Below are 25,078 nucleotides of genomic sequence, written 5' to 3'. Positions count from 1 at the left end.
GTGAAGTTTGTGTACTACCCGTTTGTATATATATAATTATATTTATGATATATTTAACAATTCATATAAAAAGATTTCTCCATAATTTTACTCTATAATAAAAATAGCGTCTGAAGCGACCATATCCTTTACTTTTTTAAATATCTAATCGTTAAGAATATAAAAAATTCGATATCTATGAAAGAAAAAGTAGTTCTAAACGTTAATTTTAATATTTAAATAAATCTAAAAATATTTACTAATATATTTTATTTTTTATATTATGTTAAAAGTAAGCAATCTCGTTGTTTATCACAAAAGAGTTAAATGTAATACTGCGATGCCCAGTAAGCTCTCAGTCTTTTAGTGCATTTATGTCTTCGTATGTCATCCTTCCATATTGTTTGATATTCACACATTTTACAACCGTACTTGGGTGCATTCGGTTGATGCAACAATTGATGTCGTTTCAGATGATACTGAGTCGAATAAGTCTTGTGGCAGATGGAACATTGAACACATCCAGATCTATTCATCCTGAAAACTTAAGAATGAGATAATAATGTCAGATTAACAATTATGCCATGAGTATTTTTCGCTAATTTTAACATTAATTGTTTTAATAAACTATATATATCTATCTACATAAAAAAATACTTTAATCTTCCGAGGAAAGAAGTGGACACGTTTTACCAAACCCACCTCTACCCACGAATGTCCACTGTAGTGATTACAAATTTTTGACACACAGACAAGTTTAAAATATAAAATATTTTTATTACTAATTTTTTTTTGTACCTGTCAATGCTTATCTTAACAATATTTACGAGTTTGAAAAAAATAATCTAACAAATTAACGAAACACTTCGTTAAAATTATCGAACGTAAACAAATATTATACAAGAATTTTTAAGTCAAAAAATAAATTTTTGGAGAAAATTAATATATATAATTGTATAAGTTTTTTGATCCTGTTCAGAGAGAAATTATTAACAAGAAATCCAAGAAGAATTAGATCCTTCACGGTTTATTGGGAAGCTGATTTTCCGAAATGTACTCTCATTCGATGCTGCACAAGAGCTTCTTTCCATATTGATTTGAATCCACAGATTTGGCATATAAACTTGGGAGGGTTTGGTTGATGAACTCGAAGATGACGTGTTAAATTGGTTGAACTGTAGAACGTTTTCAAACAAACGTGACACGTCCTTGATTTGCGAAGAGCTGCAATAGAATAAAGAGTATTGAAGTTGATTCATTAATGTGATTGTAATAATAAAATCAGTTTAAAAATCGATTTGTTTTCTTTTATTTTTAAACCATGAAGCTGGAAAATAAAATTAAAAAAACCGGAAAATAAAAGTCAATAAACGTTAACATTATGGCCGTATCTAAACTATAAAAATTGCTGTCAATCAATTAATGTATACTTTGCGTTTTTATTGTAATATTAAATTTGACATACGTGTGCTAAATTAAAAAATTCAAAATTAAATTTTAAAAAACCTGCTTAAAAATAACATTATTTTTAGATAAACGTATTTATAATTATCTAAACTCACCTATGCTAGATGTTACTGCCTGAAATTATTGCTTAAGATAGGTCATATAATATTAATTACAATTAAAAAACATAAAATATTATTATTTTAATCATTTCAAAAAATGTATTTATTGGAATAATTTAATCAGAAAAAGGAGTAATGTGTAGACTTTTCCAAACCCGCCACAACCCAAGTCTATACATTCTTTCAGATTTTTTAGAGGAAAATCGATCAAAATATCAAAAGATATAAATTATATGAAGAATTTATTTCATACCTAAAAATAATTAATTAACAAATTCTTTTTTTTCAAACAAGAACTTATACATATTAAGAAAACATCGAATAAACAAACGCCTTTCTATAAATATATTGCACGTATGGATTCGTTTTCATATTATGACAGATTGCTACTGTGGATTCTGTACTTGTGCTGCACGACAGCATCCTTCCAGATCGACGTGTAGCCGCAAACATCACATACATATCTAGGTGCATTTGGTTCGTGGAGCAAAAAATGCCGTTTCAGATGAAAAGTACGAGAGAAAGTCTTGTAACAGATATGGCATGTCTTGGTTTGTCGTGGTCTTCCTTTCCTCTTGAAATCTTGGGGAAGAAAGAACAAAAATAAGTCTTTGTACCGTCAGAAAATTTTGATATGATACATTGCTGTTATGTGGGAATTGTTTGGTTTTTTTAGGGGATCTTACGATGAAGTTAATGAGTGTATTTCTGCATACTGTTTACAGATGTAAAGAATGCTTGATAGAAGAAAAATAAAAGGCTCATTTCAATAAAACAGTATCTCCATTGGACACACTTTATTCACCAAATAATAAACACCAATACAACAACATGTAACAGGAATGGAGGTTACGCGATACAATAACCCACAACAATTTCAAACTTTTAAGTAGATCTTACGACTAGCGATCGGCAAGGACATGCATTATGAAAATGAGAAAGACTATACGAAGTATCGGAAGCTTTCTTTTATGGAATGATTCAGTCATTGTTCAGTTCCGTGGACCATTCGTGTGTGTTTTAAAACGTTATATTTCCATATCGACCTATAACCACACGTCGTACATGTATACATCGGAGGATTAGGTTGATGCAACTTCAAATGCCTTCTAAGAGTAGCCGTGCTGTAGAATGTCTTCAGGCAAATTTGGCACGTCCTCGTCGACTTTGGTCTGTACGCTTTCAAGAAAGAAAAATCAAATTAGTTTGGTGTATTCAGCAACAGCACCGATAAAGATGGAAAAAGTTATTGTGTTCCAATAATTGTCGTATAAGATTAGAAGAGAAAGCACAAATTTATGATTCTGGAAAGATTTAAATTAACAAAAAAAATTCTATTCAATAAAACGTTATTTTTTAAAAAAAATTATTTAATAAAAAATTTTGTTTTATTTCGATCCTAAATCGTTATTATTTTCTTTATAAGTAATCATCACAATATTATAAATATTTATAATTTTATTTCTTTAACATTCCTTACAAAAGAACTCATATCTGACGTATTTAGAATAAGAAACAATTAGTTTTATTTTACAAATGGTCGAGTTTCCCTCAAAAAAAATCAGAGTTTTATATTCAAGTCCATATATAATTGTGAACAAGACGACAGTGTCTTTTCAAATTTCCTTTCTGAGCGGATTCATATGGACATAAGGTACACTTGAATTTAGGCACATCGGGTTGATGAAGTTTCATGTGGAACCTCAAATTGGATTTATTGGAAAAGACGTTGCCGCATACCCAACATGTCAAATTAATATTATCTCGAATACCTGGAGAAAGGAAATAGTAATATTTATGAAGACTTACTTATCCCATAATATCTTTAACTATTGAATTATTTTTTATGTCAACCGAACACTTTCCCCATTCCCACCTCTACCCAGAAAGTGTCGGTTTCATACAGAATTTTTGGTTTTTTTTTTATGTAAATCCAGAACTTACTTGATCCAAAAAATATTCGAAAATCATTAATAAAGTCTTCGTTAGATCTTTATTTAATACATGTCGATTTTAACATTCCACTTAATGTACAGCTAATACAAGCTTTAAGGAAACAGCACATTTTCATCAAATTTCTCGCATCAATCAACTTTGTCTTTAGAACAGAGATAATACAATTCGACAGAGAAATTTTTCAAATATTATAATAAAAAACCTTTAATATATTTTTAATCATAATTATTAATTATAGTTACTCTTAAAAATATTCGACAATTACTGTAATTAATTGGAGTGTTAATTGGAGTCTTCTAAAGAAAAAAGAACCAGAAATAATAAATTCTGTGCGTTTAAAAATAATGATAATAACCAAAATTATTTAATTTTTAAAGGAATAACAATAATAAATCATAATACATTTGCTAAAATGACTGTAAATTAGATCCTGTATTAGTTTATATGAGATCCGTCGAAATTTCACGAGTTCAAACTTTAAAATCAAGGCGTAGGGCCATGAATGAGTCTTCTATGTCTCACTAGATTTCCTTTTTGGACGGATTCGTAGGAGCAGAGATCACATTTGTACTTGTAAACGTCTGGTTGATGAATCCTCATATGTAGTTTGAGGCTGGAGTTAGTAGAATATGTCTTATGGCACAGATGACAAGTTGGATTGGCATTCAGAGACCTGTAATCTTTGGATAGAAAAAAAATATTAATATTTGGACCTAATTTAAGTCATGTCCGAAGGTGTTTGTGTATTGCAGTAGCTTGTTAAATAAATAAATTACTTAATTAATAAATCATTTTCTATTTTATCAATATGTATTAGTTTGTTTTCATCTGTTCGAATTGTTTCCAAATAAATAGCAAAGATTTAGCTTTCAAAAGTTCGTAGCTATTTTATAGGAAACATTTAATGTTTTTTCTTCAATAAAATAGCTTCAATAGTGACATTCTATTTATAACTTGTTATAAGCAGGATGACACGAATATATATTTTATAACAAGTTATACATATAGTTTATATATTAAAAACATTTATATAAATGTATGCAAATATAAAAATTGGTTAAAAAGTACTTGAAAATTCACTGTAAAAAAATAAACGAGCCATTTGTATCACACAAAGATGCATTCTCAGGTTTTTTATATTTTAATATAAACCAGTTTAAAACACGGTCGCTAGCATTTAAAGCGTTTTGAATACCAAAAAAGAATATTTTTCAATAATTTTATTGTTCAAAATTATATACACGATATATTTGTTCAGGTGTTGACTCTGAAAGCTAAAAGGGCCTCGAAAACGTGGCACAAATAAGAAAAAAACGCCCCTTTTTACATATCACTGTTTATTCTTATTAAATAATAAATTAAATCTAGACTTAAAAATCTTAAAATAATAATAATAAGAAGAATAATGAATTTCTTTCAAATAATATGAATGATAAATTCAGATAATTATGAGCCTCTATTAAAAACAACTATTAAATTAATAAATACATTTAAGAATAAATGAACAGAACAAATTCAGGATGGAATGCTTTTATCTAGGAACTCCAATAGGTATATTAACGCAATCGTATGCGTTACATTTACTAAAAAATTTTATATTTTCCTTTTTTTTTTGTAGTTAATACTACATTCATACAGTATATTTCAAAAATTTCAGAAAATATTTTATATTTCTTCCTGAACACATTTCTTCGCTTTGCGAAATATATAAGAACTTTAAAAAGTTTCCTTTCGTTTAAAAGATATAACTTCGAGTTGGCATACATCTTAAATAATTTCATTTATCTTTTTATTTTATTTTTTTAAATGAATTTTTCCTGTGTTGTCTTATAAATTCCTTTGGTAGAGAGAGAAAGAGCTGGCTGTGGCAGCAACCTCGAAGATTATTTCTTGTACACTTTATGGACTAACTTCTTGTGTCTTACAACGGCATTTTTCCATACAGATATGTAATTGCAGAGATCGCAAGAGAATGTTGGTGCATTCGGTTGATGGACTCTAGTGTGGACTTTCAAGTTGGATATGGTGGAGAAGGTTTTGAAACAGGTGGGACACGTCCTGAGTGCGCTGGATCCTATACCTGAAACACGACGGATACCTATCAGCAAAAAAGCAAACACCAGTTACAATAGTAAAATAACCATCACAAACCGTTGGCCATACAATTTATAACGCATTCATCTTGTGAAAAATCATAGTTATTTTATATTATAAAAAATATATATATTATATAAATTACACTTTCATCCATCCCTCCACTACCCAGAAAGTGTAAACGATTTGAAATAGTGTAATATTTGTAACAAATTACAAAAATTATTTCCTTTATTTTAACACTTCCGTAACAAGTAACACTTTTATCATGTTTTTCTGTACACAATACATGAAAATATCGAAGCTCGCACATTGCACATGATGAAAAAATATATATTTTTCAATTCAAAAAAATACCATAAAAACCGTGAATACTTCTTAAATGTCGAATTAGATTGGATTTCTTGAAGGTACTATAACCGCATACGTCACATTTCTGCTTTGGTGCATTAGGAATATGTAGAATCATGTGCTGACGCATTGTCGAGGTTCTGGTAAATGTCTTGAAACACATAGGACAGGTTTTCGATCTGAAACCTTTCAGAAATTTTGAATAAGGAAATTGACTTAATTTCATCTTTCATAAAAGGACTCTCAAAGTTAAAAAAAATCGTTATTTTTTTAAAATTTTGTGCAGTGTTTTCTACGTAAACAAATTAAATGTTCAAAGAAATATTTTAAAAGTAAATTTTAAAAAATAATTTAAAATAAAATAATAAAATTAATATTAAAAATGTACGTCAAATAATAATAAAGTATATTGAATAAATTATATCAATGCATTATAAGTTATAACATTTTTTTATTAATTTACATTGTATTTTATTAAAACTATTAACATTATATTAAATTATCTTTTTGCAAATCGAAAATAAAGTTATTATTATTATTATCATTTAAAAATAAACAATTTTTCGTTTAAAACTCTTAATAACGTCTTCCTTTTCACGTATATATTAATGCATTTAAAAGAAGTTACAAATGTTGTCATTGGTGATCCTTGGGATGATGACGATTTCTTCTGTGACGTAGAACGGCATTCTTCCAAACTGATTGGTAGCCACATATTCCACAACGATATTTAGTAGCATTTGGTTGGTGCAATTTCATGTGACGAGTCAAATTTCCAACGCAGCTAAATATTCTGCGGCAGAGAATGCAAGTTGGTGCAGCTGAAAGAAAAAGCATCCGATTCACATCGAATATCTTAAAATAATTAACGAATTTTATTAATTATATTTTTAAATAATAAAATATCAAAATATGCTTTTGTAAAATGTTATCACGGTACTTACCTGTCGAAGATGTCTATAAGCATTTTGTATATGATTTATGTTAATTTATTCGTAAGCGCCATTTTCTATGAAAGTTCGCATATTTTTAACGTTTATTCCAACAATATTAGTTAGATAAGATTAATCACATTTTAAATAAACACGTTTAAGCTTCGTAGCATTTTATTTTAAACTCTTACGTTCGATTTTTCCCTACTTCTTTTAGCGATTTTTCCAAATTCGAGGTGTTTTTAAAGCGCGTAAACCATTATAAAATGTTTTTAGTTAATGTTAAATCTTTAAAATGTGTTTATTTTGTTATTTTAATGCAAAAAAACGAATTTTCATTACATGAAACACAAAGAAGTTAGCAAAATCTCACTCACTCACTCAAATCGTTTACCAAAGAACAAAGTGCTTCTGTTTATTCATTATTCTTCCATCCCAAGTGATTATTATTTCGCATTTATTGTGAACAATTTATCCAGCTTGGCTGTCGATACAAACGTGCTTAATCATAAAATAATAATAATGAAATTGCTACAGCATTCTATCACAGTGCTTCAATTCAGTTCATTTTGTAATCTACACCAACGTTCATTTTTTTTTGTTTTTGATATCCGGAAATATTTAATATAAATAAAAATACAATAAATTCTATTTTATAAAATATTAAAAATTGTGATGATTAAAAAAGTATTATTTTTTAAGGTAGTAAAATTTAAATGAAAGAGAAATCAGTCTTCGAACCAATGGACACATTCCTCAGGATTTATCCAAACGGGGTGTCGGAGGCATGCCATGGATTCTTCTCCTGTGTTGCTCGATGACGTGCTTCCAGATGCTTTCTGTACCACAAATATCGCATCTGTACCTCGGTGCATCGGGTCGGTGCAATAAATAATGACGTCTTAGATCGGCCGCTCTGGTAAAGGTTCTGGAACACAGTTGACAAGTTCTGGTCAATTTCTCTCTGTTCCTCCTAATCCTATAAATATCTTGGAGAAAAATCAAATATTTATTTTTGTTTCATTTCTATTCTTACATTCGCAGATTTCCACACAATATAACAGGATATATTAATTCTAAAGATATATTTTAAATTTCATACACTCGAATTATTTATTGCTTTTGTTTTTTATTTAAAAAAAAGGACTAAAATGCAATAATATGTTATGCATATAACATGCCACATCCTGATAAATATTTTCTTCTGTTCTATAATTAATGTAAATTGTTAAAACAATCAGCAACAATAAATTTTCTTAAATATTTTTATAATTAATAACAATTTTCATTTTTATTTTTATTCTTATTCGTTTGATTTATCAAACCAAAACAATGCAACACATACAAAGAGTTGGTTTTTTTTTATAGATAATAACCTATAATTACAGATATTATTCTACATTAAATACATAATTTCAATATAACAATCACTTCTGATAAGAGGCGAGGTCTTGTTGATTTTTTTTTATTTATTTAGGAAGTCAATGATTTTGACAACTTGAAAATTCAACTTTTCCAGTTGCAACTCGAAGATAAACAGGAATATAATCTAATCAATTATATCTAATAGTTCTATTATAACTCTAAAATTCGATGATAGATGAATGAAAACAACAGTAAATTATTTTACAAGATGGATAAAATGTGAGATGATTAAAAAAACAAGTTCGCGTTAATTACATTGAATAGAATTTTGTGAGCCATCTTCCTCCACATTTTGGATTTTTGGATATTCGTCTGATTTCGAGCACAGTTTTAGGCAATGGCGACGAGTTGTCAACTGAAAAAAAGGCGAAGTCAATCCGCTTCCAACTGTCGCACTTTGTGTACGGCCCTTTGATGTCTCATGACGTCGCCTTTCCACAGAGACACGTAACCACAGAGATCACAAGAGAAACGGGGTGCGTTTGGCTGATGGATGCGGGAATGTGCCCTTAAATAGAAACGTGAAGAGAAGGTCTTCAGACAGACATGGCAAGTCTTCGCGTCTCTGGTCCTGAAGCCTGTCGGAGAAAAGACCAATAATTAGAGCAACAATTTTTTTTTCCAACGAAGATCCCATTAGTAATTGCTCGAGAGAGAAAGAGAGAGTGTGTGGTGTTTGTATTCTGATCATCTCTACTGACTTATCACATGCAACAACAATCTCACATCGTTAGAAAAACGGATATCAATGAACGTGGTACACTTTTCCCAAACCCACCTCTACCCAGAAAGTGCACTTTTTTCTGCTGTTTCTGTGATATATTTTAGTGCTTTATAACTTACAAATAAAATTGAAACACNCAACGAAGATCCCATTAGTAATTGCTCGAGAGAGAAAGAGAGAGTGTGTAGTGTTTGTATTCTGATCATCTCTACTGACTTATCACATGCAACAACAATCTCACATCGTTAGAAAAACGGATATCAATGAACGTGGTACACTTTTCCCAAACCCACCTCCATCTAGTGTACATCTAGACGGCTAAATCGATTGCAAATATTACATTCGTTCCACTTAATGGTTACACAATTAAATATATATATATATATTTATTAAACATGGTTTATAATAATCTGAAGATTTCTATATTGTGAACATTTATTCTGAATACAGTGCCTGGAGAAATACAGTACCGAACTGGGTCCCATTCCATGGGACCCAGTTGAGTACAGTACACCCCCAGGCACAGTAATAATATTAAAAAAAAAAAAGAAAAAAGATTGAAAAAAAACTAACTCAAAAAATCATTATAATTTAGATTAATTTTAATTTATCATCAAATAAGCAAATTAAGCNAATAATAATAATAATGAGTGAGAAGAAAAAAAAATTTCGCATTTAAACTGATAAAATAATTATAAATAATCGAATTAATTGAAGTATAACTTATATTTCTGCTGGAATTACTCACGATCTGAAAATTAAACTTATTAATGATTTTATAAGTTTAAATCATTATTTATATTTTGACTTACAGAACTAACTTGAACTTAATTTAACAGAATTCCCACCTAAATCGAGATCACATTTAAAAGAATAGTTGTTTAAATGATTCTTTTAAGTTTTTGTTTCACAGTGTGAACCATTCTTCGATGTCGCAAAACGTCTCCTTTACGTATGGACTCGTAATCACAGATATCACAGCAAAAGGTCGGAGCATCCGGTTGATGGATTTTTGAATGGTTCTTTAAATTCGATCGCGTAGAGAATGTCTTGAAACATATATTACAGGTGCGAGACGTTTCGTTATACTTAAATGACGAATTACCTGAAAGGACAAAAGAATTGTTAATCATCCTTCATTCTCTTTCCCAATTAATTAAAAAAAATCACAACGTTAAAACCCGAACCGGATAGAGACATTTTGGTTCCCTTTACATAAATACCCGCTCATCTTACCTGAGTTATTATAGATGAAACAGATCGCTTGTTGTCCCTAAACTCCACATTAAAGACACATAGACAATAATATGTAACCTAATTAGATTCGAATGTAATAAATTCAGGCTAATTTCAATAATATAACTTACTTTTTATTAGATTAAAAATACTTTAAACACGAAACGTACAAAAAAAAAAAAAAAAAACACATCCGGCAAACAACTCTGATTCGACATATAACTCTAACTATATATATTTATATATATATATATTTATTTATTTATTTATATATTTGTGCGATTCTTAGCCTCAACGAAAAGTCTGTAGTTCCGAATAAAATTTTAATAGAAACGTAGTGAACTAATTGTTCACTTAAATATCATTAACATGTGTTTTGTGGTTTACCAATCTACTGCATGTTAGGGCAACGCATCCTAGAAACGTGAAGTTTGTGTACTACCCGTTTGTGTTTCACGACATCACTCTTCCATAAAGTGTTGTAATTGCACAGTTCACAATAATACTTGGGAGCATCCGGTTGATGAAGTCTCAAATGGCACTGCAGATAGGAACGAGTAGTAAATGTCTTCATGCAGACCATACAGGTGGCTCCTGCATCTGTAATGAAACAACATACTATTCATGGAAAAATAAAATTAGCATAAAACAGAAAAAAAAATTAAATTTCGTTAAGAGCCCCACAATTCTATATAAAAAAGTATCTCAAATATACCTATATAATAAACCCGTAAACCTTATATTCGCGAGAGGAAAGGCACGAACCTTGTGCACAGTCCTCAAGTGTTTCACCACATCCCCTTTCCATAGTGATCTATAATTGCAATGGTCGCAATAAAATCTGGGTGCATCGGGTTGATGAATCCTGGCGTGAAGCTTCAGGTTGGAACGGGTGGAAAATAATTTGTGGCAGAAAGGACACGTCCTGGCTTTCAGTTCGTCCGACACTGTTTAGAAAAATAAGAAGAAAAAGAAAGAGGAATATATTAATAAATAGAAATAACCAGAAACATCAGTTAATTACGCTAGTGCCTAAGTTTTACCTACCTTATGATACCACTTGGAACAGCTCAATTAAATGGATTAAATTCGCGAACGTATTAAATGTTCTTAATTAATTAATTAATTAATTATTATGAAAACTTTTTGATTTTTTTAAAACTTTTTTAAAATTTTAAAAATCTAACCAACCGAATTTACATATTGATATAAACATACTTTCTAGCAATCAATTGGAGAGTTAAGTAAATATATACAGATAAATTACGAAGTAACATAAGCAATTAAACATCAACAACAATTGAATAAAGCTTGGCACACATTATGGGAAGTACACGTCACTTCCGGGAAGGATTCAGTTGAAGGCCTGCTTCAGTCGTTCCATGAACCGATCGAATGTGTTTCGTCACATTTTCCTTCCACAGAGACGAATAGCCGCACTTGTGACAATAATACCTTGTTGCATTGGGTTGATGAAGCCGGAAGTGACTTCGAAGGTTGGATCGAGAGGTGTACGACTTGAGACAGAGGTTGCAGGTGTAAGCCCTAGTACCTGAGGACAGAGAAGACGATTTCACTATTTCGCTGCAGCTTGATTTTAATTAGAATTTTGCGAGGATATGTGCTTAAAGGACCTTCTGAAAAATTAAAATCTATATTGGAAACACGATTAAACTGATTACGCATCAAAATAAAACGTGTCACCAATCTTTTCACATATCCTTTTTAAAAATTTTAATTGTTTTGCCTAGAAATATCTAAAATATACTTCTCGGGACACAATTTATTTTGATTGAAGTGGAAATTATAAATTATTATAAAATTATTACAAAAATTATTTTGCTTTGTTTATGGATTGGTGTAAGCACACTTTCCCAAACCCACCTCTACCCAGAAAGTGCACTTTTTTCTGCTGTTTCTGTGATATATTTTAGTGCTTTATAACTTACAAATAAAATTGAAACACGATTTATTCAAATTATATACGAAATTAGCAAATTTAAGACAATTTTTATACAAAAAAGTCGGCGAGGTGTCTGCCTTTTACATGATTCTGTGCACGTTCTTGACGTGTCTTCGTACATCCGACTTCCATATCGAAGCATAACCACAGAGCTGACAGTTGAAACGAGGAGCGTCTGGTTTGTGGATCCGGGTGTGTTGAATCAAATTGGATCTCGTAGTAAAGGTTTTTTGACAAACGGTGCACGTTCGCAAATCCAAACTCCTGCAATCTTGGAGAAAAGTCACCATTAGAGGTACGACCCTAATTGCTCTATTAATTTTAAAAAACTTGTAATATTATTAAAAATTTAATTTAATTAAAAAATAAATAAACTAAATTAACAATTTTTTAATTAAATTAAATTAAAAAAGGAACTAAATCAAATTTTTTAAAATACAAAAAAACTTCGATTAAATCGAACGCATAAATATCTTTATTCTTATTATTTTTTTCTTTTTTTCCTTAATACAATTGATAATCAACATAATTTTGAGCAAGATCTCCGGATACGACCCTTCACCTTTTCTACAGTTTTGTATAGATTAGAAGAACGGGATACTAAAAAAAACCCATATTAGGCTATGGAGGGACGGACGAGCAGCAACCAAAACGTCATTTATCAGTCCTTTTATCTTCTGTTCCTATGTACGTGTCGTCTATGTTGAACGACTGCATCCTTCCTGATCGATTCGTATCCACAAACATCGCATATATATTTGGGTGCATCGGGTTCGTGAATACTCGCGTGACGACGTAAATGAGTGCTTCGTGCGAACGACTTATGACATATGAAACATATCCATCTTCTCATTCTCCATTCTGTAATTAAAAAACAAAGATATTGATACAAAAACACACGAATATCTGCTCACATATTATCTAAAAAAGAACAAAATCTATATACATATACATACGTGGCTATATATATTTTATGTTAGTGTAGGTTGGTGAAAAGAATACAAGAGAATGCATTAAGTAAAATTCTTTAAATTTTATTTTATTATCTCGAATACATACTCCTGGTCGTATTCCATACATAAAACAAGAAACGAGAATCAAATGACTTCTCCGTGCAATTCGAATTTGTGTTTAACGTAACAATTCTTCCAAATTGTTTGAAAGTCACAAATATTACAAACGAACTTCGGTGGATTTTTTTGATGGATGATAAAATGACGACGTAAACTTGTGTTCCTGGTAAATGTCCTCAAACATATGTGACACGTTCTGGGTTTCATAGGTCGACCACGGAATTTAGGACCTTTATTAAAGAGAGATTTTCGTTTATTAATCTGTTACAAACACAACTATCTTCAGTTTTCTTACTTAAAAGAGTCTTTTCTTTAAATAAAAATGAACAATTTCCTATACTTATTTACAGTAAAATAAGTATTTTTAAGTTATAATCTTATAAAATATATTACTAACGTAATTTTTTAACTTAAGATTCCAATAATTATAGACTAGAGATGGGGATTTAATAACAAGTTTAATTTTTTGATAGATTGTCAATAGATTGACGACGAATTTTATAATACATTTGTTTTTGTTGTAGTAGTGAAGAATTTTCAAAAAGAATATTTTATTTTTTATCCTTTACTTCATTTGATGCACTTGTCTTCTATGTAAAATTACATTATCTCTCCATATTGTTTTATAGTCGCAAACGTCACAGTGATAGAGAGGAGCGTCTGGTCTGTGTAGTGTTTGATGACGTTTTAAACTATACAGACTACAAAAACTCTTTGAGCAGATGGAGCAAGGATAATTCTTTTTCTCGGAATCGTCATCTAAATAAATACATTTAAAATATTAACTTTGCATATTTACAATTTTCCAGATTAATTTTCTGATAAATAATTGTTTCTTTTAAAGCCTTACCTTTACTGTTTGAAGAATTACATTTAGTAGCGTGTTGTCTGTGATGTCGTTTTAGAAGAGATATTTTAGTAAAAGATCTTTGGCAAACATAACAAACCCACGGTCCCTGTTCAGATTCTGTAAAGAAACAACCGCGATAGTTTGATTATTCGAAATTTCTACGTATTATTTTTTAATTTTACTTACAATTTAAAGTTTAAAACGTTAAATTAACGATGCAGAAAGCTTAGATGTCGAGTCATACCTAAGAGAAAATAATGGCGACAACTGTAAAGCCATCACAAATGCACACATTTAAATTAATTTCGTGTTAAATTCCATTCTAACAATTCTGATTTTTCGTCGTTTCTCGAATATTTTGAGTTGTATTTCGTAAAAGAAACATCATAACCATAATTTTAAATAATGTTTTATTATATTCCAATGTTGTAATCCGTGATGTTTATTTTGTGCATAAATAGTAAGTGCCATCCATCAGACCATGAACGTTTCGTCGATGTCTATCGAGATTTTCCTTCCACACGCTGACATACGAACAGACTTCGCAGGAGTATCGAATAGCATTTGGCTCGTGTATTCGAGAATGTCGTCGTAATTGTCGTATGGTGAGGAATCCTTTGGAACATACGGGACATACAATATCACCTGTTGGAAAAAATATCGGCTGGTAAAAATATGGTCCATTCCAGACGAGTCGATGCTGTTCTAAATCAATTAAAAGTATTAGACATAAATACAAGTGATCCACAATAAAATGGATTTCTTTCTGCATAATTGCTCTTTAAATCCACGAGATGACAAGACAAAAAATATATTTTTATTAGAATTTGAATTACATCAAATTTTTTTGAAAAATAATCACAATCGACCGATCGACATCAATAATCAGACAAAACTCGTTTCTTTTCTATATAAATGTACAAAGAATCGTTATGATAAAATAGAAAATAGCGACAAATTAGCCTGTACAAGCACAGAGACGTATATATAATAAGTTACTCGTTTGTTATAATTAATAAAAATTCGTCTAATTACGATAGTATGCGATTATTTAATGTTATAGTTTCTAAAATACAATACAGGTTAAATTTGATATATAAAAAGTTAAGGTGTTAAATAGGCATCTTTATAGTGTGCAATTTTAATTGCTCCTTCGAAAATTAACGTTTTGTTGGCTAAAAAGAAAGAATTAATTAAGCAATCAAAAAGCTAGAAAAGACATTTAATCCTCAATGCTCTTAGACTCAATTTTGTCCGCGAAACAATAAGATTAAACGACTCTTTAGTGCTACTGTCAGTATTTAAAATAAATTAGAAAAAGAACAGACAAGATGGTCCTTAAATGGATAAAAAATGCTAAGGAGATTAATCATTTTCTTTTGTCAGATGGACGTAGCTGAAAATTGGTGTATATAATTAATGCGGAAGGAACGTAAGTTTGTAAGATGTGAAAGATCATCAACAACTGGATAGAAATTGAAACAATTTTTATTGCTAAAGTCTACATCTGTCTTCGATGTACAGAACGGTGCACATTGAGTGGAATCTTAAGTTATTGCCGGATTTAAATTAAAAAAGAAGAACCAACGATTGATGGAAGATTTACGTTTGCAATCCGTGGACGTTTCGTCGATGTTTATGCAGATTTTCCTTCCAAACGCTGTAATAAGCGCAGACTTCGCAGGTATATCGAATGGCATTGGGCTGATGTATTCGTGAATGGCGACGCAATTGACGAATCGTGAAGAATCGCTTGAAACATACCGAACATATTATATCACCTGTCGGAAGAAATAGCGCAAATAAAAATGCAGATATAACTTCTGCCATAATTTAATAAATTACAAGTTTTTAAACTTATTATTAACAATTTTTTTTCTTTCGTTCGTTTCTTCCCGACGGAGTTTAAACGGTTCTGAACCATTCGCTAACGTGTCCACGTCCTGAGAAAGTTACTAACAAATAAATTAATAAGGGGGTTAATCTCGTGACGCAACATATACATTGATCCCTATTGGTCGGTCGTGTTCACGTGTTCTGCCGGATTTTGATAGTGTACGATTCGGACGTGTTTCAGCCAATTGTCCTTCCACAGAGACGAATAACCGCATACTGGACACACGTAACGAGGAGCATCCGGTTGGTGTAGCTTGAAATGACGTCTTAGATCCGACCTCCTGGTAAACACACGTCGACAGATCGGACAGGTTCTCGAAAGCAGTCGAGGGTCTTCTGCAAAGAAAGAACCGCAGTTACTCTTTATATATAACTATTGCTCCTTTCATATAAAGTGTAGAGTCTACAACATTCTTCCGCCATTTAAAACCGCAAAAGATAAGAGCCAAAAAATAAGAGAGGCATTAAAATTCCCAACAATATTATATTTAATATTTTGATCTTACATCATTCTCAATTATATATAATATATATATAATGATGGAGCAAGGATAATTCTTTTTCTCGGAATCGTCATCTAAATAAATACATTTAAAATATTAACTTTGCATATTTACAATTTTCCAGATTAATTTTCTGATANCTAATACAATATTTTTTAATATTTTTTTAATTTAAAATTTATATATATATATATATATATTGATCTAAATTATCACATGTCTTTTTAAAAAAATTGATCACCAAATGTGTTCCCAAACACCCTCAGTCCTTAGGATTTCATATTAAAGATTCGTCAGACACCAGATAAGTTGTCCAATCGTTGGAACCGATTTCGAAAGCGTGGAACAAACGAATGTGCTTGATAATGTTGTCCTTCCAGATTGATTTTCTGCCACAAAGTACGCACCGATGCAAAGGAGAATCCGGACGATGCACGAGAAGGTGACGTTTCAACAAACTGTGGTTTCCAAAGGTTTTTTGACAAATACCGCAAGTCCTGGGTTTACGAATCTTGTTACCTGTAACCAAAATACTTTCTTTATTCTTTATTAAGTTTCTCGTGAGAATTCCTTAAAGAAAAAAACCTTAAATTAAATCATGGATTATCGGAAGGTATCCGAAATAAAAGATCAGTTTATAAAATATATACAATACTATAACATGTTCTAGAATTCTCAACAGTTCAAATGTTATTTTCGATAAAATTTTGCTAGAATTAACGATTTTTTTTATGTTAGTGTAATATTGAATGGAGTAGAACTGTGAGACGGTGATCCTTTATTACTGCAATGTCTTGGAATCCTGAAAAACTGTTAAAATAATCCGATATAGATATATTTTTTTCGTAACATATAACGTTACGAGATAGGAGGTAGTTTTTTTTTTTACCGATGAGAAATCAAAAGGACCTACCCTCGTTAGCGGCAAGATAATAATTAAACCTGTTTGTGGACGAGTCGTCGATGTCGGATCACAGCATCTTTCCAAACAGACGCGTATCCACAGATATCACAAGAATACTTGGGTGCATCTGGTTTGTGACTCAAACTGTGACGTTTGAGGGTTGTCGAGGTGCAGAATGACTTCTGGCAGAGAGTACAAAAGTGGACCTTGGTAACTTGGAAGGAAGATAAACAGTGTTAAATACGGATTTATAAATATTTTACTTTAAATAATTTTTTTATAATTTTAATGAACAATTTACATATAAGCAGCTGGAGAAATCAGAAATTGTTAGTAAACGTTTCTGGAAGAATCCCTATAAAATGTGCCAAGCTTTCATAAAATGCAATATTAATTTCTGATTAAAATTAATGTTAAAAATATAAATAATAACACCGAAGATTAAAGTTAATTAAATTAAATTTAAATAAATGGAAAAAAGACCAACTAACTTAGGTCAAAATCAACCTTTGGAATATTTTCCTTAAATATCGAACTTAAAAATTACGATTAACCAGTGCAAATAATCAATGAAAAGATCTAAAAATAGATTCACAGGCCTAAATATGGAGCATAAGGTAGTAACAATGAATTTACTCTTTCTTTCCAACCCTCCACCCAACAGAGAGAGTAAATTTTAAGGATTTACAAACGACTGTTGACAATAAATAACATTTATTATCTTAATAATTAAATTTGACAAACAGAACACGATACGAACAAACTACATAACATTACACGAGGTGGTAGGAAGGAGGAACGTCCAGTTTTTTGTAATGCATTCATCGAGCCGCGTGTACCCAGGGCCTTTTCTTGTGTTGAATCAGATTGTCCTTTCGGTTCGATTGGTATCCACAAATGTCACACACGTACTTGGGTGCATTTGGTTGGTGCAATAGCAGATGACGACACAGATTAGTCGAAGTGGAGAAGGTTTTATTACAGAAGGGACACGTCTTGGAATCGAGGAACCCTTCGAAGATAAAAATAGTTTTGATTTTGTTAAGTTTGATACAATATAAAATGGTATAATTATTCATTTAAATATCTATAAAATCACTAACCGTATTGAAATAATCGGTAGAGATTTAATGAGTTCTTTCAATCAAACCCCAGAAAATATTAATAAAACTGCAATTATTGTTAAAAATAGATTAAAAATTAAAGCTTACTCTTTAACTTGAAGCTTAATAAACCGAGTTTCCGCTTAAAATTAAGCATCTCTCTCTCTCTCTCTCTCTCTCGAATACAGTAAAATAAGGTACAAAAGTGTACACGAATTAAAATTAAACGCATAATTATGAAAATATTATCAATCGAGGAACGTAATTGACGCATTTATGTAACTGTAACACGAAATTTATAATGCCAAATTCGAGGAAAGCGCTAATTTAATCCAACGGTCAAAACCGACAAAAAACTTTTTATTAATAGGAAAATTTATTTAATAAAACGATCAATTTTTAGTAAAATAATATATTCGATACGGAAAAAAACTTTCTCAATTCAACTTTTATTTAATAAAATAACTTTAAAAATTCGGAAAGCAACAATCGATCACAAGTCGGTAGTTGAACAAGGAGCCGAGCGAAGTGACAGTTACGTCACGTGATGAACTTGTCGCTTGTGACGTAAGACGGCGTCCTTCCTGTCCGAGATGTAGTAACAGAAAGGACAACTATAACGAGGAGCGTTCTGTAGATGGGTCCTGGAATGTCTCCAAAGGGATGCTCCGCTGGAAAATCTCTTCGGACAAAGAGGACAAAGTTTCGTTTGTTTTTCTGCGGAAACAAATGACACAAAGTTCAACCTTTTATAAAAATTTACATATAGAACGGTCAGTAATTAAACTTTGTTTACATTAATTCACTCAAATGGAAGTTTCCGATTAGTCTTTAAAATTGCTCTAAACCTAAAACTGAATATTGTGGCCGCCGGATGATATTTTAGATAATAATTTTAACGTATATTAATACTTATAAAAAACGTAAAACAATTAGTTTAAAATCGAAGGATTCGATGTGAAACAGTTCGCTGAGAAGTTATTTAAATCTAAGTTTAATTTTCTGCTTAAAATGAAATAAATTTAAGAAAATTAGAGCGAAACATACACAAAAATGTTATACGTCATCACTTAATTTCAAAGAATAAAAATCAATGTACATTTTCCCAAACCCACCACGACCCAAACTGTACATTGATTTCGAACTGTCTATATTGCAATTAAAATAATTTAATTAGAAAAATGATTTTTATTCATTGTAAGCGTACAAACGTGAGCAATATCTACAAACGGCGTAACTTATGTCGTACGCGTTGATGACGATTAACAGAATCCTTTCGTTCCGAACTGTAACTACAATAGTTGCACTTGTATTTAGGTGCATCGGGTCGATGAATGCGTGTGTGTCGCCAAAAATTGGTAGACGAAGAAAATGTCTTGGAACAAAGATGACAAGTCCAAGTCTTGATCCTGAAATCTTTAAAAGAAAAGTTAAAATCAGATCAACAAAACAAAAAGAATTTCCAACAGCAAATGCACGAGTTTCCTCGTTCGACGACCAAACAAAAATCGCATTTAAATAAAAACTATAAACAACTATTGGATTTTTATATTCAATTTATTTAAATCTTACATATCTTTTTCTCTTATTAAATAAAAATTTTTGGAAGTATGAAAAATTTTAAATGTTTAATAGCAGACATTTACTTAAAATCGACACTAAAAATAAATTAAATCACAAATAAAACGGGATAATTTACAGGATTTTATAAAAAAAATTCTCTTGGAGTGGATTTAAACGGGATCCAAGCAACCGTGTTTGGTTCTTTTGTGCTTGACGACATTGCCTTTCCACAACGACTGATAACCGCATAAAGTACAGGAAAACTTTGGATAATTCGGTTGGTGAAGCCTGAGATGTCGTCGTAAACTTGCGATATCGTAGAAAGTACGTAAACATTTGGGACATACGGGTCCATTCGAACATCTGGAATCTTGGAAAGAGAACGAAATTATTAAATTTCAAATAAAATAAAAGTTTGTGTAATTATTCCCCAACCCAAGTTTTCAAAAATATCACGATAAAAATCACTTTTTCGAACGTATTTTTTTTTAACAGTTAAACTTCACTAGATCGTCTCTTCTGAACGCATAAATAAATTGCACGTGGTTATTTTCCCGCCTTCCTGGTGTGGCCAAGATAAAATTTTCGAACTTGAGAGCCTACAAACTTAAAAGAAAACACATGAATTGCATCACACACGCTACGTTAAATCATAACTCGAACAATATATTTTACGAGTTGTTTCTACGAGTCACAATTCCGTGAACGATTCGCCTATGTTTTCGAACGTTATGTTTCCAGATGGAGTCGTACCTGCAGAGATCACAGCGATAACGTGGAGCGTTCGGTTGATGAAGTTTGGAGTGCCTTAAGTATGTGCTTCTGTTACAGAACACCTTGCAGCAGTCGGGACATGTACGAGATAGTTCGATGGCTGGGAAGATATAAAAACGCATTCAGTCGCATGCAAATCCCTTCGCGCTATTTCCTATCTAACTTAAAGTTAAACTCGTGTATTTACAAACCATTTATATAACGCGAAGTTACAATATAATTTACAACCTTTCCTCTAGAAAAATGCAAACGGATCCACTAAACTAAACAAGAACCAAAATGGATGCCTCTGAGAAGAATCCATAGAAATTTCTCAATAATCTTTCACCACCTTTTCGTATCCAAAATCAATTTTTCAACAATAAAATGAATAATATTTATTACTTATAAGTAAATTTATCACCAAAATAAATTAATATTGCACAGTATTGATGGATTGCAGTCTTTACGTCTCTTTCTCACACACAATATAAATATTTAAATGTAAATAAATTGATCAGAATTTTGATAAAAGAGCTTATGTGGTCTATAAACGAGATTGTAAAATAATTTTCTACATAAATTGTATCTTCTTTGTTCTTGATATATTCAACGCGTAGAGGAATAGTACAACGAATGCACCATTCGTTGATGTTTGGTTAAGTTTTGCTTCCATAACGACGTATAATTGCATAAATGGCAATAATACTTTGGAGCATTGGGTTGATGTATTCGCACGTGCCTCCTGCATGTTCCCGCGTCGTAAAATACCTTCAGACAGATGGGACACGTTCGATTCTCTACTTTTATACCTGAAATAAACAGAAACTTTAAGTATAAAATAATAAATATTTTTATATATATTAGCACTATTTAATAAGTTATCGTAACGTACAACTACATTACAGTGAAACACTTAAAAATTATATTCTTTCGGTTGTTAGCTATATCATCAGCATTGCAAATTACTATAAAGGTAACAATTTGTAAAAAAAAAAGATGACCTTATATCGTTAAATATTAGCTCTTTAATTATAATATCAAGAGCAAGAATATCTCAAAATAATTGCTTTTATTTGTCAAACAAAAAACTGTTATCGATTAATTTATATTTTTATTAAGTTTTAAAATTAAAAATAAATTATAGTACAAAGAAGTTAATTAAAATTTTGAGAGTATTTAGCACATATTTTTGATGAAAACGGTTTAAATTTTAAAATTTATAAGTAACATGACTTAATCAATACATTTCCTAGATACAGTGAGAAGTAAGCTACGTAAGGAATAAGTATTGTTTAGTACATTCTCTGACAGAAAATTCTCATCAATTAGGGAAATTTTCGAATTTGCCAATTATGAAGATAATACTTTATATAAAATAAAATTTAGGCCTTAATTGTAGAAATAAATTAATGACTTATTTGTTGATATAGGCTAATTAAAATAGGACAAAAAATAATAAACAGTTGAACGGTTGTATAAATAATTTCAACTCGTTATGGTGAAAATCAATTTAGTATTAAAAATACTAATAAGAATAATAGAATTTTTTTAAAACTTAGTCAGATAATACATTTTCCTCTAATAAACTATTTTTTATAATTTCTTTCAAACTATTTATGATAATTATGAAAAACTTTTATCAATATTACGGATAAAAAGTAATGAAATGTTGCTTCATAAGTTACAACCAATTAATTCTATCACATCTTATAGTCTTGAGATTAATGTAGTATAAACACCTTAATCTTAATCTTACTGTCGATACTAAATAGCTCTTAATATTATAATACGTTATAATATTTATAACTATATAATTAATAAACTTAAAGTTTTATATTATATAATATTGTACGCTCGAATACAAAAACTTAACAAATATTTATAAGTAAGTCGAATAGCAAAAATATTGTCATATAAAGCTACAGCAATTTTCACGTCTATAATAATTTTAAAACTAATTCTATATCATTAATATATTTAACTTGTTTATTACTAATTATAGATCTAACGTATAATAAATAATGATTACGTAATTAAAGTATCGAGTAAGAGACTTCATTCAATCCTAGACAAATATTTGAACTTACACCTCTTTCCTAAGGAGGTTCTTTCCATTCTTGTTGTATCTCATCCCTGTATAATGTAGTTTAATGTAGTCGATTTTGATCGACAGTGAATCAACTGGATCTAATTATATACAGTTCGATTCTTCGTCAATGCTTCGCTGCTACAGAAATATCCCAAAGATAATAAATGAAGGGAGAAGTTTAACTCTACGTAAATCTTCTTTAAACCAGACTTTTATTAGCTTATACTTTTCTTACCGAGTGCAGTCGCATCAGGCCAATAACTTAAACATTCTTACATTTATTAAAAGAATAAAATTTAAAAAAAATAAAGATAAAATGTACATCTACCAATTATAATACACTCTAAACATAAACAAATTCATTACTTTAAAATAAAAATGAAAATAAATCAGAAATTAAAGTAATAATTTCAATATCGGAATATGTGATATTTTCTTAAATTACAATTCGTAAAAATAAAGTAAATTAAGCTTAAAATAATTATATTTAAACATAATCGATAGATTTCAACGGAATTTTAATGCAATTTCTTCATTTAAATAAAGTTTATAAGCAATAATTCCGTTTTCTTAAAGATAAAAATCTGAAAGAAAATAGAAACTTATACAAATTATAATTTTCTTTTTGTAAGAATTAAAACAAGAAACAATTAAAATTTCATTTTATTTATTTATTTACATAAATCAACACTTTTTTTTCCCCGAATATTCGACTATATAATTTCGACCCCTTTTCACAAAAATCACACACAACGAAACAACAATAAATATTTTGCTTCAATAAAAGGAATCGATTTTATATTTATATTTATCTATATATATATCATTTCTTTTTAACTTTAACATTTATAACCTTTAAAATATTTATTATCGAACTTGAGATAAATGCAGAAAATACAATTCTTCCCAGTTGGGTATTACAAAAAATGTATTTGAGCAAGGATCACATCATCATATGCTTTATCTTCATGTGCTTGACTAAATTACTCCTCCAAAGAGATTGATAACCGCAGCTGGGGCAAATGTGCATCCTGGGATTTTCCTCGTGAATTCTCGTATGACGTCGAAGATTGGCGGCATCGAAGAAAGTCCTGAGGCATATGGCACAGGTATGTGAACTCCGGGGCCTAGAATCTTAGAAGAAAAGACCGTCACTATAAGTAAATCTTGTTGATGAATGAGTAGTTAATTAGCTATTTTCTATTCTGTAATTTTATATATTCTATGTTTTTATTCTATCCTATCTTACGATGAGCTCGAATGTCCATCGGTTTTGTGTATTAATAGTCTATGTTTTCGAACATTATGTTTCCAGATCGACTCGTAGTAACACAGGTCGCAATAATAACGAGGAGCATTGGGTTGATGAAGCTTGGAGTGCTTTCTGTATGTGCTTCTATCGTAGAATTCCTTGAAGCAGATGGGACATGTGCTGTTTGAGTATCTAGACGCTGGGAATATATAAAAACCAATTGAATCGAAGCCGTTGATTTCCTTTCCAAATTATTATAATACGTACAGTTGTATGCTTTACAGCCAATTATGGCGTAGACATAATTCAAAATAAATGCCCCCTACACTAATCAATTATTGTTATATATACAATTTTCCATGGTTAATTTTATTAACAATATTTAAAAATTTCCTTTTAAAATACTTACACTGATTACAGATATCTTATTATAATATTCTCAACAGTTATACTAATTATTATTCATTTAAAAAGCATCCATTTTTATATATTTTTATAAATATAGAATTTTAAAAAATGATTATATATTCTAGATTTGTTTAAGACAAAGTTTTCGTAGCTGAAAGAAAAAGTTAAATATTCAATAAGAACATAAAAAAGTAGTGGAAGTAAACTATTTTCAAACAAAAAATTCGCTTATTTTTATATTACATGAAAGGTTTTCTCTTCTTTTTTTATGAAGTAAAACTTTCGTACAAACTAAAAACTAAATTTGATTTTTTGTTTTTGCCAATTCTTAAGGTTTAGCTTCATTTTATCGAGTAAAAAATACGGATTTATAAATATTTTACTTTAAATAATTTTTTTATAATTTTAATGAACAATTTACATATAAGCAGCTGGAGAAATCAGAAATTGTTA

At 30.2% G+C, this 25,078-nt stretch overlaps 3 long non-coding RNA genes across 7 annotated transcripts; all 3 read right to left on the bottom strand.

Annotated features, from left to right (window-relative positions):
- Positions 1-6,446: 6,446 nt before the first annotated feature.
- On the bottom strand, positions 6,447-9,413 carry LOC111613933. 2 transcript variants are annotated; one of them, XR_002754854.1, is made up of 3 exons: positions 9,323-9,413; positions 7,258-9,083; positions 6,447-6,769 (listed from the first exon to the last, which is right to left on the bottom strand). It is a non-coding gene; the product is annotated as an uncharacterized LOC111613933 (long non-coding RNA). The 2 variants fall into 2 exon arrangements; XR_002754855.1 differs by having other exon boundaries at positions 7,262-9,083.
- Positions 9,414-9,679: 266 nt separating this feature from the next.
- LOC111613931 lies at positions 9,680-14,597 on the bottom strand. 4 transcript variants are annotated; one of them, XR_002754850.1, is made up of 4 exons: positions 14,152-14,597; positions 11,313-14,060; positions 11,031-11,212; positions 9,680-10,865 (listed from the first exon to the last, which is right to left on the bottom strand). It is a non-coding gene; the product is annotated as an uncharacterized LOC111613931 (long non-coding RNA). The 4 variants fall into 4 exon arrangements; XR_002754852.1 differs by having other exon boundaries at positions 11,031-14,060; positions 14,152-14,268; positions 14,338-14,597; XR_002754851.1 differs by having other exon boundaries at positions 11,031-14,060; positions 14,152-14,268; positions 14,396-14,597.
- Positions 14,598-16,096: 1,499 nt separating this feature from the next.
- On the bottom strand, positions 16,097-19,677 carry LOC111613932. Its single transcript, XR_002754853.1, has 2 exons — positions 16,792-19,677; positions 16,097-16,383 (listed from the first exon to the last, which is right to left on the bottom strand). It is a non-coding gene; the product is annotated as an uncharacterized LOC111613932 (long non-coding RNA).
- Between the last annotated feature and the right edge of the window lie 5,401 nt (positions 19,678-25,078).

The sequence above is a fragment of the Centruroides sculpturatus genome, unplaced genomic scaffold (genome assembly GCF_000671375.1).
Source record: "Centruroides sculpturatus isolate CEXI.00-Female unplaced genomic scaffold, Cexi_2.0 scaffold2068, whole genome shotgun sequence".
Taxonomy (NCBI): Eukaryota; Metazoa; Arthropoda; class Arachnida; order Scorpiones; family Buthidae; genus Centruroides; species Centruroides sculpturatus.
Note: the sequence above shows the minus strand (reverse complement) of the source record. Positions and strands in the feature narration are given on the sequence as shown.